Source organism: Artibeus jamaicensis, unplaced genomic scaffold (assembly GCF_021234435.1).
Source record: "Artibeus jamaicensis isolate MK-2021 breed Jamaican fruit bat unplaced genomic scaffold, CSHL_Jam_final contig_241, whole genome shotgun sequence".
Lineage (NCBI taxonomy): Eukaryota > Metazoa > Chordata > Mammalia > Chiroptera > Phyllostomidae > Artibeus > Artibeus jamaicensis.
In genome coordinates, this window is record NW_026521509.1 from 3,008,709 (window position 1) to 3,021,992 (window position 13,284).

General features: G+C 45.4%; 1 pseudogene; it reads left to right on the top strand.

Moving 5' to 3' along the window:
- Nucleotides 1-11,149: 11,149 nt before the first annotated feature.
- Nucleotides 11,150-11,613, top strand: LOC119064576 (40S ribosomal protein S18-like; annotated as a pseudogene).
- Nucleotides 11,614-13,284: the final 1,671 nt, after the last annotated feature.

A 13,284-nucleotide genomic window follows, 5' to 3' on the forward strand; every position in this document is an offset into this window, starting at 1 on the left:
ACTAGGGGCTGCTCTCCTGAGTGAGTGGACTAGGACTCAGGAAGATGTAATCAAGGTCTGGACTCCTGAGTGAGAAGGAACTAGCAGGGCCAGAGAGATGGAACTAGCAGAGACTCAGAATGTAACTAGGGGCTGCTCTCCTGAGTGAGTGGACTAGGACTCAGGAAGATGTAATCAAGGTCTGGACTCCTGAGTGAGAAGGAACTAGCAGGGCCAGAGAGATGGAACTAGCGAGGGACTGAGGATGGAACAAGAGGACTCAGGATGGGAACTGGGGGCTGCTCTCCTGAGTGGGAGGGGCTTGGACTCAGAATGTAACTAGGGGCTGCGCTCCTGAGTGAGAGGGCCTGTGTGAGAGCTTGGGAAGGACTGGCTCCAGGACATGAAGGGTCCCCGCTTGGCCAGATGAGAGAGAGCCACGCGGTTTCAGCAGAGTGAGGACCCCCTGTTGGTGGGGTGAAAGAGGGAGCCACGTGGTTTTGGCGGAGTGTGGACCCCCTCTTCCCCAGGTGAAAGGGAAAAACCACGCAGCTTGGCCAGAATGGAGATCCCTGCAGCCAGGTGAAGAAGAAAGCCACATGCTTTTGGTGGAGTGCGGACTCCTGCAGCTTTGGTAGAAGAGGCCCACGCGGCTTTGGGGTGCCCCCTTTGGCCGCGGGGCCTGAAAAGCAACAGAGACTTTGACTGGAGCTGGGTACAAAGGACTCTTGCCAGTGGACTATGAGAGGGTACCACAGTACTTTGGATTAACTCGAGATCCTGCACGGTGACACAGCTGACGGTGCCAGCGGCCTGCAACACAGACGTGTGCTCTTTTCCTGATTTACGGTACCCGGAGTTGGGACAGAGGGAGAAGGGAGCGCTGTGTGGGTGTAGGTGTACAACCTAAAGGACTTTGATATTTTAGTGGTGGCATTAAGCCTGAATAGCATTAAATAAACATTTTGTTTCCTTTTCACAAATCTCTGGCATTAAGAGATGTGTTTCCAATTGGCGGCGGACAGAAGGGCCCAGTAGATTTTAGTATTTTGGTTTTTGGGAGGGGCCCCTGTCGTATAGCAGTTTTGGGCATCCCTAGGTGGGCCAAATATTGTATTGCCCCTCCCTTGGACCTCCTCCTCTTGTTCGGTAACATCACCACAGATATGATCACTAACACAAGCCATTTATCCAACACATGTGTGGCAGTCTTACAATGTATATGTTCAAGGGTAGATCCACTCCACTACTAATTTGGGAGGAAGATACTGTTTTCTGTGTCTGCTTATATTGCTAATCCATTGACAATAAGCCATTTTATGTTGTCTGTTTCATTGTCTTCAGTAGATGTGATGCAATTTGAAAGATTTATTCAGATTTTGTGACAACAAATTGCAAGTATGTATTCCAGTCTTCCATGCCATGCATCTCATTTATTATAAGCTAAGGGTTAGCATTTATTATAATGTTTGAACATACTCATACATCAATTTAGATCTTAATTTGCTTCAGTAAAATACAGCATGTATATATTACTTATGTTCCACATGTTGAAATGTTGTAATATATGCACTATTTATTATTTTGATTATGTAATATAAAATTTAATTTTTATTCTAGGTACAGCAGAGTTGATATTTTAAATCAGTAGGAAATCTTCCATTTAAAAATGTATTTATTATGAAATTTTCATATTAGTACTTTTATATAAAATCCAACATCCCCCTAGTGCTCAGCCCCCCTGAAAAGCATCATAAGGTTCAGGATTAAACCCTAAGTATGAGATATTTAGTTCAGAGACATATCTATAGTGATGATTAAGAAGAGGAGGTTGACAAAGATAGCTAGTTAATCCCTCTTTGAAAACTTAAATATATCCCTGGCTCGTGTGCCTATGTGGATTGAGTACCAGCCTGCATACCAAAGGGTTGCCAGTTGGATTCCCACTCAGGGCATGTGCCTGGGTTGCAGGCTGGGTCTCCTGTAGTGATACAGGGTGCAGGCAAGAGGGGGGGCAAAAAAAGGATTTGGAATGGGGTTCAGAACTCAAGGTGTCCAGGAAATATTAAGATGTCCTCACCACCCCCCACAGGTGCCAGTTGGGGGAAGAAACAAATGGAGCCAGGGCTATTGAGAGCTGTTTTGTATAGCAACAGTTTTGCAGCTAACCTCTGGAATGGTCATTTAACATATCTATAACCTTTAACTGGTTAAATAGATATGCTCAATAGCTGTGGCCATGCTTTGATCCAGGGAGAAGGGAGTGACTTCTACCTAGGATGTAACTGAGGGCTGGTCCCCCAAGTCACAGTGCCTATGTGAGAGCTTGGAGTTGATTGGCTCCATGCCATGAGGCTGAAAGGTTTTCTCAGGCTCCACCTAGGAAGAAATGTTAATCGGCCACAAAGTTAGGCAATATAGAACTTTATTGGGGTTTGTGCACCCAGGCGAGGTTCTCTGGTCTGCAGAGTGTGGATGGGGAAGATGCTGGTGTGAACAGGGAAAATGGCAGGGTTTTATTTTCCTGGCTCCCCGTGGGAGCTGGGGATTGGTCCCCTCTGAACAAAGCAGCAATACATCACTGATGGTTTTTTCCTTGAAATCAGGTCGCTACTCAGATATCGGTTTTGGTAAAGCCCACCCTTTCGGCTCTCTGCTTTGAAGTCAGCTGTCTTTTCTGCATTGTAGTTGGTCCGCCATTTTGATTGTAGTCCACGTGCCATTTTGATTATAGTCCAGCCACTATTTATCCTACCCCGCCAATCCTGACATTCCAACCTCTTTGATAGGATAAGGGGCTCCGTGTTCAATCCGGCTACTTCCTGCTGTCAGGAGGGAATAGAGGGGAGGGACTAGAGGTTTCCCATTTCTGGTTCATCAGGGAGGGGCGAGTAGGTTTGGGTCTGAAAGAACATCTGGTTAAAGGTAATCCAGGAGGCTTCACAAATTCTTTCCCAGAGGAATCTCAGGAAACAGGGCCCAAGCATTAATAGTATGCAGGTTATTATGACTGGCCCTAGGACCAGGGCCAGGGTGACAAAGAGTAGGGAACACCACCACGGGGTTATTGTTTCAAGAGTGGTGGGTTCTCGGTGTAATTTTTCCCTGAGGTTCTCTAGGGTATTAACATTCTCTTCTACTATGCTGCTCTCATTCACATAGAAGCAGCACTGTTCCTGCAGGAAGAGACATGTTCCCCTTTTTTTTTCTGCTGTTAGTAGGTCTAGAGCTCTGCGGTTCTGAAGGGCAACCTGGTCTACTAAGATTATCTGTCTCTGCAAAGATGTAGAAAGGTGGCTGAAGCGTCAAGGGCCTGCTCCAACTCAGCCCGTAACTGGCGAGTGGCTTGGAGACTGTGTGTTAACCCGGCACTGCCTATCCCAGATGCGGCCAGGGTTGTGGTGAAGGTTAGACCTACTGGCATGGGCAGGAGGATGGCTCATTTTTCTTTATGCCTGGCTAGTTTGTCCCTGAGCTATCCTTTTCCATAATGCATAAGCTGTGAGGTCATCACGATCCGGAAGCAGGGGAAGGCCAAGGAGGAGTTAATGGTCTGCAGCAGCATTCCATTGCACCAGAAAAATGTACCTGGGGGACTGGTGGTGGTTTCTGATATCTGCATGGTCTGGTTGCAGGAGGAAGTGCCTGCAGTAGTGTAACATACTTTGGGACTGTTCATTATGTTTTGAAAGAGAGGTACAACTTTTAGGAAGAACGGTGTTGGGGAGTTCGTGACCTTGAGAGGAAGGGGTATGGGAAATCCCGCAATAGGGGAGCGGTCAAGAAAAGCACATAGGAAACAGTCGGTGATGTTTCCTATGTCAGTGATATTGAAGAGTTGACTTCCTTGGCATATGAGGCTTAGCCAAGAGAAAGGGGCACTCTTCTGTTTTCCTTGTTGGATCAGTGTTTGCAAGGATTGTTCATGTGTTAATATGGTATTAGTCAATAGGGTTTTATTCCATGGTCCTGAAACAAGAGTTCAGTATATTTCAATGGAACTCTGGGGATGCAAATATGAGAGGCTTTGGTATAGTTTTCCCTTCACTCCCTGCTCCCATTTGGAGTCCCATGGGTCATAAATGGTGAAGTGCCACGGCTGGAGAGTACTCCATTCATGGTATTTGCAGTAGTAGTAGGGGCAGCCTCCATATATGTCTGGCCAGAGTTTGCACTTACCATCTGCCTAATCATAGAGGAAGCAGAGAGCATGCCATCCATATGGGGCAGTCCAGCTGTCTAGCCCTCTAAAGCTACTTTTTGGAGCAAAGAGAAGGATGGATGTAGAGCAACTGGAGGTGGGGCAGTCCGCAGAACTGACAAGGTGAAAAATTACCTGTCCATCTTTGTCATATATTTTGCATATGAAGAACCTCCAAATGTACTTGCTTTGTAGTTTAGGAGGTTTTTTTTTGGCAGGGATGGGTAAGCAAGAAAGAAGAGAAGGAGGATTTGTAGAGACTTCATCGGGAGAACCTGGTGTTCAAGTAAAGCAGACTTGGGTATCTCCTATGAGCTGCACTGACCACTTTCTTGAGGCAGGGGTAGGCTTAAGGCAGGAGAGGTGGACCCACACTGGCTGACCCACTAGTTTTGCTGCTCTGGGGCTGGTTAGAATAACAGTATGGGGCCTCATCCACTTGGGCTGGAGCAGTCTAGGTCAGAGCTCTTTGAGTAATACCTGGACTCCAGGCTGTAGGAGAGTGGCTGGGCCTGTCTCCAGACACCCCCACCAGAGGAAGAACTCTGTCAACGTGTTCATGAAGAAGATGCTGGAGGAGAGAGAGGGCAGATAGAAGGGGAGTCTATACTGGCAGGTTATGGCTAATAAGGAAAGGGTGGCCATACATTAGTTCAAAAGGGCTGTTTTGTTGGTTCCCATGGGGCTGCCCATATTCAAGTGAGGGCCAGAGGGAGCAGAGAGGGCCAGGAATTTCTGCTTTCTATGTTAAGTTTGGTTAGGTGGGTTTTCAGAGTGCCGTTAGCCCATTCTACTTTACCAGAAGACTGGGGATGATAAGGAATGTGCAGCTTCCAGGAAATGCCAAGGGAGGTGGAGACCTGCTGGACAATTTGGGAAATGAAGCCTGGGCTGTTGTCCAACTGGATCGAGGAGGGCAGCCCAAATCATGGGATAATGTTGTTAAGGAGGAAGTCGGCTACTATATCTGCTGCTTCACTTGCCATGATGTAGGCCTCAATCCAACCTGAAAATGTGTCAACAAAAGTTAAAAGGTAGCTAAATTTAATATGGGGAGGCATGTGCATAAAGTCGACCTGCCAATCCTGTCCTGGGAGGTGTCCACATAGTTGGTGGCCTGGGACTTGAGGCTTCATTCCTCCCTGGGTTGGAGCAAATGGCACATTTAGAGTGGGCTTCCTTGATGGCTTGGAAAAGAGTGGGATGAATAGTCAAGGGGAGTAGAAACCTCATCAGAGCTTTTGGACCAATGTGTAAAGATTGGTGAATTTCAGAGAGAAGTGCAGGGGCCTCTTCATGGGTTAGGGCTATTTTTCTTTGAGGAAGTCCCACCCCTCATTTCCTGGGTGCCTGTCCTGCCAGATGAAGGTGGAGTACTCTCAGGGGGTATAGACGGGGCGAATATCCGTGGTCAGAAAGAAGATGGGGTGTGGCTGGTCTTGTGCAGTGAGTTATCAAAAAACAGCATCAATCTGGGCATTGCCAAGGAAACAGGGTCCTGTGAGGCCTGAGGACTCTTACAGTGGACCAACACTATGGCAGTGGGCAGGTCTGTGGCCTGGAGAAGTTTGGGAATGAGGGAGGCATTAACAACGGGTGAACCTTTAGTAGTGAGTACGCCCCTTTCTTTCCACAGAGTTGAGTGGCTATGAACAATCAAAAAAGAATACTTGGAGTCTGTGTAGGTGGTAACCTTCTTACCCTGGGCCAGGGTAAGTGCCTGTGTAAGGGCTATGAGTTCAGCCTTCTGAGAGGTGGTACCTTCAGAGCTTATTGGCTTCAAGGGTTTCAGTCAAAGTTACTACCACATAGGCCACTGGTCTTCGGCAATCAGCTCCAAGGACTGAACTTCCATCTACAAACAGAGTGAGATCCACCTCAGGGAGAGTCTTGTCAGTTATACGGTCTAAAGGTTGACCCAGGAAGTCTAGTACTTCTGGGAAAGAGTTGGCAGGTTCTATGTCTGTAGTGGGGGTTGGAAGGAGGGTAGCTGGGTTGAGGCATCGTGACAATTGGAGAGACAGGGCTGTCCCCTCAATGAAAAAGAGGTGGAATTCCTGTAGATGGGAAGGGCTCAAAAGAGACAGAGCTCAGTGGGATAGCAGGTCCATAAGGCGATAAGAGGAAAATACGGTAACAGGTTGGCATAGAGTGAGTTCGAGGGCTTCCTTCCCAAGTTCCACTGCACTCCCTAATGCCCGGAGGCACGGCTGCAATCCACATAGCTTAGGGTCAAGCTGTTCCTATAAGTAGGTTACTGGGCAGTATGTTGGGCCTACCAGTTAAGCCAAGACTCCAAATGAAATTCCCTGTGTCTCATATGTAAACAGATGGAAAGGACCAGAGGGATTGGGAAGACTCAGGGAGGGGGCCTGTAACAAAGTGTCCCGTAGGATGGTAAAGGCTTTTTGCACTAGCTTGGGGGATGTGAGGGGCCAGTAGGAGTGTCTTTGGCTGCTTCATACAGCGGCTTGGTGAGCAGAGCAAAGTTGGGGACCCAATGTCTGAAAAATCCAACTAGACCCAAGAAAGATAACATTTGATCTCCTGTTGTAGGTGGTTGGAGATTGCGGAATAGTTGAGTGTGGTCCGCTGTAAGGCTGTGTGAGGTAGGCGAGAGAGAGAGACCTAAGTAGGTGATATGCTGGCTTGACAACTGAGCCTTGTCAGGAGAGACTTAGTATCCTTTTTGGACAAGGAAGTTAAGGAGATTTGCAGTATGTTGTCTGGAGTCCTGTAAAGTGGGGCTGCAGAGAAGGAGGTCATCTATGTATTGGAAGACCTTACTGGAGCCTAGGTCACAGGAGGCTAAGTCTGACCAAATAAATGGGGGCTATCTCTAAACCCTTGTGGCAAGACTGTTCACGTGAGCTGTTGTGACAGAGCAGTGTCAAGGTCTGTCCATGTGAAGGCGAAAAGAAACTGGGACTCCGGGTGTAGGGGGATAGTGAAGGTGTCTTTGAAGTCTAGAACTGAGAAGTGGGTTGTATTAGGAGGAATGTGGGAGAGAGTAGTATAGGGGTTAGGGACTACCAGGTGGATAGGGATGACTGCTTCGTTGATGAGTCTAAGGTCCTGGGCCAGGCGGTAGGCTCTGGATGGCTTTTTCACCGGGAGAATGGGAGTATTGCATGGAGAATTAACAGGGACAAGAAGCTTCTGGTCTAGGAGGTGGGTGATGATAGACTGTAATCTTTTTAAGTTTGTGTGGGAGATAGGAAATTGGGGTCGGGATGAGAAAACGTTGGGGTATTTCAGGCGGATGAAGATGGACAGGTGATGAAAAGCCACAGTTGGGATAGAAGTGTCCCATGCTTGTGGGTTGACCAGGGAAGGGGAAAGGGGCGGAGCTGGAGGAGGAGTTGGGGTTTCCAACAGCGGGAGGATAAGGGAGGAGAAGGGGTCGGTTTTGCGCTATCTGAAGAGTGGCGCCTAATAATTGGAGAACATCCCGTCCTAGAAGGGGAATAGGGCAGGAGGGTATGACAAGGAATGAATGGGAGAAGGGAAAGCCTTCCAGATGCAGCTAAGCTGGGGGGTTGCCATGGGCGAGACGGGGTCCCGTCAACCCCCATAACCGAGATCTGGGAAGGAGTAAGAGGTCCTGAAAAAGATGGTAAAACAGAGTAGGTAGCCCCCGTGTCCACTAGGGAAGAAATGGACTTACCTGCTACCTGCAGCGTTACCCTGGGCTCTGCGAGGGCGAAGGGGAACTTTGAGTCTGGGCTGCTCTAATCGCCTAGGAGTCTGAGGTTTCCGGCTGGGCCAGGGAAGTCTGCTCCTTGATCAGCTGGTCCCCTGTGTGGAGGTGCGGGGGACAAGTCTCTAAGGGGACAGGCATCCCTCCAGTGGCCAAGCTGTTGGCAATCGGGGCAAGGCTTCGTTGGTGGCCGAGGTTGAGGACGCTGGCGGGCCCAGTGCCCTTCTTTCCCACACTTGAAACAGGCCCCTGGTGGGGAGTTCTTTGCCCGGGACTTAGGCTTTGCCCCTGTGCTGTTGTTTGTCGCTGGCCGCAGGGCTGCTAGTATGGCCTGGGTTTGCAGGGCTAACTTTTGTTGTAAGCGACCGTGGCAGGCAGCCTCAGCCTCTGCTTCCCGGTAATTGAAAACCTTAAATGCCATATTTACCAGATCTCGGATGGGGGTTTGGTAGACATCCGTGGCCTTTTTCAGTTTCCTTCTAATATCTGGGGTTGACTGGGAGATAAAGTGAGTAGCTAAGATAGTGGAGTGGCTCCAGCGTTAGACACCAGGTCAAGGCGGGTATGGAGCACCATTGCCTTGGTTAGTCTGTTGAGAAATAGTGCCGGATTTTCTCCAGGGCCTTGGGTGACCTCTCTGAGCTTATTGTAATGGACTGCTTTCTGGGCAGATTGGTGCATACCTGCTATCAGGCAGTGGACCATCTGGTCCCTGCACCTCCGACCCGCCTGTCCTACCTGGTAACCCCAGCCTGGTTCCGCCTCTGGCACGGCTTCAGGTCCTACTGGTGTGAGGGGATTGGTGTGTGGGTTTGGTCTGCATGAGCCCTAGCTGCAGTCTGGACACAGTCGCACTTGTCCGGGTCATGGTGGAAGTTAAAATGATGTGCAGGTCATGCCATGTGAGGTCATAAGCCTGGACTAGGTACTGGAATTCCCTGATAAAATTGGTAGGGTTAGTAGAGAACGAGCCTAGGCATTTTTCAATTGAAGAGAGATCAGTTTGTGAAAAAAAGGGACATGGACCCAAACAACACCTTCTGCTCCCACCACTTCCCAGAGGAGGCAAATATGGGAGTCTAGGGGCTCTAGATTAATTGGGAGTGAATACGTGAGCTGACTGAGGAAGAAAGGTCTTCAGACGGAGGGGGAGAATCCAGTTGAGAGGGAAGGGCCAGGGCTGTCACAGAAAAAGAGTAAAATTTTCTTTTTTATAGTCAAGTGGTATTCTATTGTGTAAATGCAACGTAGCTGTCTTATGCACTCATCTACTGATAGACACTTGGGCTGCTAATATAATTATTTTGAATGATTGGACCTAGTGTTAAGAAACCTGTAATTATATACTTATCAATAAAATCCCTTCAATTAATTTTCCATTGCCCATTTTTAGGAAGAGATAGAAAATCTCTTAAGAGACCAGTTTCAGCCTGACTTTGTAATATAATTTGAGGTTTTAGGAGAGAATGTGTATTTGTTTTAAAGGCTATCTATAACAACCAGACAAGAAATTAAGCAATAAACTCACTGTTGGGAAGAACAAATACACAGGAGACTTCTCTTGTCATTTCAATGGTTTGAGCTGTGTAGCCAGTGTTCAAACATAGCATAAACCTCTTCAGCAGGGACCATTTTCATTTCCAAACCAATGACAACCATATGTCAAACTGACACCTGCTCATCTCTTGATTAAGTGTATAAGTAAGCAGTGATGTTAACTTAAAACTTTAAAACAAAGGAACATACCCAACTGGATCCCACCTGCATTCCCACTTACCACAGTTAGTTTTCTCGGTCCTGCAATAAGAAAAACTCAAAAGTCAATAATCAGGAGCAAAAAGTGAAACCCCATTTGTAATTTATTTCCCTAAGGTGTTAGTCTAATCTTTCCCAAAGTACTTATTGAATCTCAGGTATGAGCTTCTCTGCATTTAAAACCCCACTGTACCATTGACCAGATGGGTCAACATAGGCTACTTATTATCCCTTTCTTCATCACTTGTTTTTTTTTTCATTTGCAAAATAAGGATGATTACTAATAGCAACATAAGGTGTTTTTGAAGATTAAATGAGTTGTTTCTTTCCAGTTAGAATTTTCTCCAGCACATAGTACAAACTTAATGAGAGTTGGCTCTGATAATGCTTTGATTTGGTTTGATTTCTGCATGATCCAGTTAGGTGTGCATCCTTCCCCAGCTATAGGAGTCACTCCAAGCTTCAATAAGCTGTTTTGCAGATGGATACTGCTAACTGGCTGACATGCCAGTAATAAGAATCATGAATAAATCAGTGAAAATCCAATTCTGCTATTACCAACAAACTGCCTTGATAATAACGCATCTTCTTCATCTTTCTGTGCCAAAAAAAACATTTAAGTAAAATCTTGGTTATTATAATTCTATGATAATTATAAAACTTTGAAAAACATTTGATTCACTATTTGCATGTGATTTCTAACATGAACTTTTATTTTTCCACAATGTGAAAAAATAAATTTTAAAAATTATTTACCCCTCTATTTTTCTCTCCTCTATTCTCCCCTCTATTCTCCCCTCTATTTTTCCCTCTATTTCTCCCCTCTATTATTAGAGAGGAGATTATTCTCCCCTAATTATTCTCCCCTCTATTTTTAGAGAGGAGAAAGGAGAGAAGAAGAGAGAGAGAAACATCAATGTGCAGTTGCCTCTTGCACACCCCCTATTGGGGATCTGGCCCACAGCCCAGGCATGTGCCCTGAATGGGAATTGAACCAGAGATCCTTTGGTTTGCAGGCCTGCACTCAATTCACTGAGCCATAGCAGCTAGGGCTCAAAAATATATTCCTAATATAGAGAGAATTACACATTCTGTCAGAGAAACACTCGACAATGTTTCCAGCTAATAGTTGAACTGATTCTTTGATTAACTCTTCAGTTTCAAAATGCTCTATATTTCTCTCAGAATTTTTCTGCTTTTATCCCAGGAGTCAGAGATTTTAAAAAATTACACAATTTCTATTGATGTTAGTAAAATGTTAACCACATTATTCTATTATTTCTACCATCCAGCAGTGAGAGACTCAGCAATAATAAAAGTAAAAACTTCCAAGGAAAAAGAAAAATATATAAGAGCAGTCATAAACTTAAGAAGTTTCATTTCTTGGAGAGTGAGAGTTATACAACATATCCACATATAACTCTTCTAAATGAAGACTGAGAAAAGTCAAGAAAATATATAATTATATTTAAAAAGTGAGCTCTTCCCCAGGATGCCTACATGCCACTGCAGCCATGTCTCTGGTGATTCCTGACAAGTTCCAGAATGTTTTATGGGGACTCAAACCAGTAGTGATGGCTGATGGAAAATAGTGTTTGCTGTCACTGCAGTGAAGGATGTGAGGTGAAGGTCTCTGCTCATATGGTATTGAGGGAAGCGGACATTGAGCTCACCAAAAAGGGCAGGAGGGCTCACAGAGGATGAGGTGAAATGAGTGATCCCACGATGCAGAACCCATGCCAGTACAAGATGCCAGACTGGTTCTTGCACAGTCAAAAAGATGTGAAGGATGGAAACTACTACAGCCAGGTCTTGGCCAATGGCCTGGACAACGAGCTTCATGAAGACCTGTTATCAGCTCAGGAAAAGCTTCGGCCACAGAGGGCTGTGTCACTTCTGGGGTCTTCATGTTTGAGGCCAGCACACCAAGACCATAGGCTGTGGGAATAGGACTGTGGGTGTGCCCAAGAAGAAATAAATCTGTAGCACTTGTCTGTTCATAAATAGCTTATACATCTGAAAAAGAAAGTGATAGTCAAGGAGACAAAAAAGTACAATAGAGTAAAGATAGTCTTTTTAATAAATAATGTTGGTAAAACCAGACAAATACATGCAAAAAGGAAAAAAAGAAACTAGACCATCTTTGTATGCTGTACACAAGAATAAGCTTAAGATGAACTAAACAGTTAAACATAAGACTTGAAACCATAAAAATTCTTTAGGAAAACATAGGCAGTAAAAAGTTGGACTTCTTGTGTAGCAATATTATTTGCTGATATATTCCCATGGAAAAGGGAAAAAGATGAAAAAAGATAAATGGGAACAACAAAGGAAATCATCAACAAAATGAGGAGACAAACTACTGAATGGGAGGACATGCAGGGTAGGTCAAAAGTACGTTTTCATTTGTGACCAGGTGAAACACAAGAGTTTATTTTTATATTATTATTTAATGATTGCATTGTTTTCCATACAAATAACTATAAACCTACTATTCCCCCTTCCTGTATTGCCAATGACATATCTGATAAGGGGTTAATAGTAAAAATTTATGAAGAACTTAAAAACCCAACACCAAAAAAAGAGTTAAATGAAAAAATAGGCCAAGAACCTGCATAAACACTTCTCCAAAGGGGATCTGCAAAGGCACCTGCAGGGTCCAATCAAAGTTCCCATAGCCTTGAGTGGGCTCGCATGAGCAGAATCATGCTATGTTATATAATTTTCTGACTTGAGCTGGCTTTTTTTGCCTCTAGTACTTATACAGGTAGGGACTTCTTGCTGGGTGCCACACTGGGGAACAAGGGCCACAACATGTGCCACACAAGGAGACAAGTGACATGCAGTGTGCCACGCAGACACTTCTAGAGAGACATACACATTGCAGGATATGAGGCTCACCTACCCGTGAATAAAGGTATGTCAAGCATCTCCACAGCTCTGCACATTTTCTGCCGTCTCCCTGAATCTAGCGTGGACCTGCCAGTTCTTGACAGGCTGCAACACAAATATATGTTTTGTGTTTACATATATATACCCTTTGTTCATAGCAACATATTTACAATAGACAAGATGTGGAAGCAGCGCAAGTGCCCATCAGTAGATGAGTGGATAAAAAAAAAGCTGTGGTACATTCACACAATGGAATACTACTTGGCCTTGCATAAAGAAGAAAATCTTATCTCTTATGACAGCATTGATGGACCTGAAGACTATTATGCTAAGGTAGACAATCCAGTCAGAGAAAGACAAATACCATATGATCTCACTCATATGTGGAATGTGATGAACAAAATAAACTAAGAAAATGGAACAGACTCATACATACAAAGAACAGACATACAACTGTCAGAGAGGAAGGTGTTTGGAGGGTTGAGTAAAACAGATGAAATGGTTAAGCAAAACCCCCCACAAAAACTCATAGATAAGACAGCAGCATGGTGATTGCCAGAATGAGGGGCGGGTGGGAGAGGTAGAAGAGGGCAAAGGGGCATAAATAGTGAAGGAAGAAGACTTAACCTGGGTGGTAAATACAATGGAATATACAGATGCTCTTTGACAACTCCTTCCCCAGAATGTCATTGTTCAGTGTTAGGGACTGCTCTGCCTGGTTTCAGGAATTGTAACTCTACCTCCTGTGGCTAAGGAT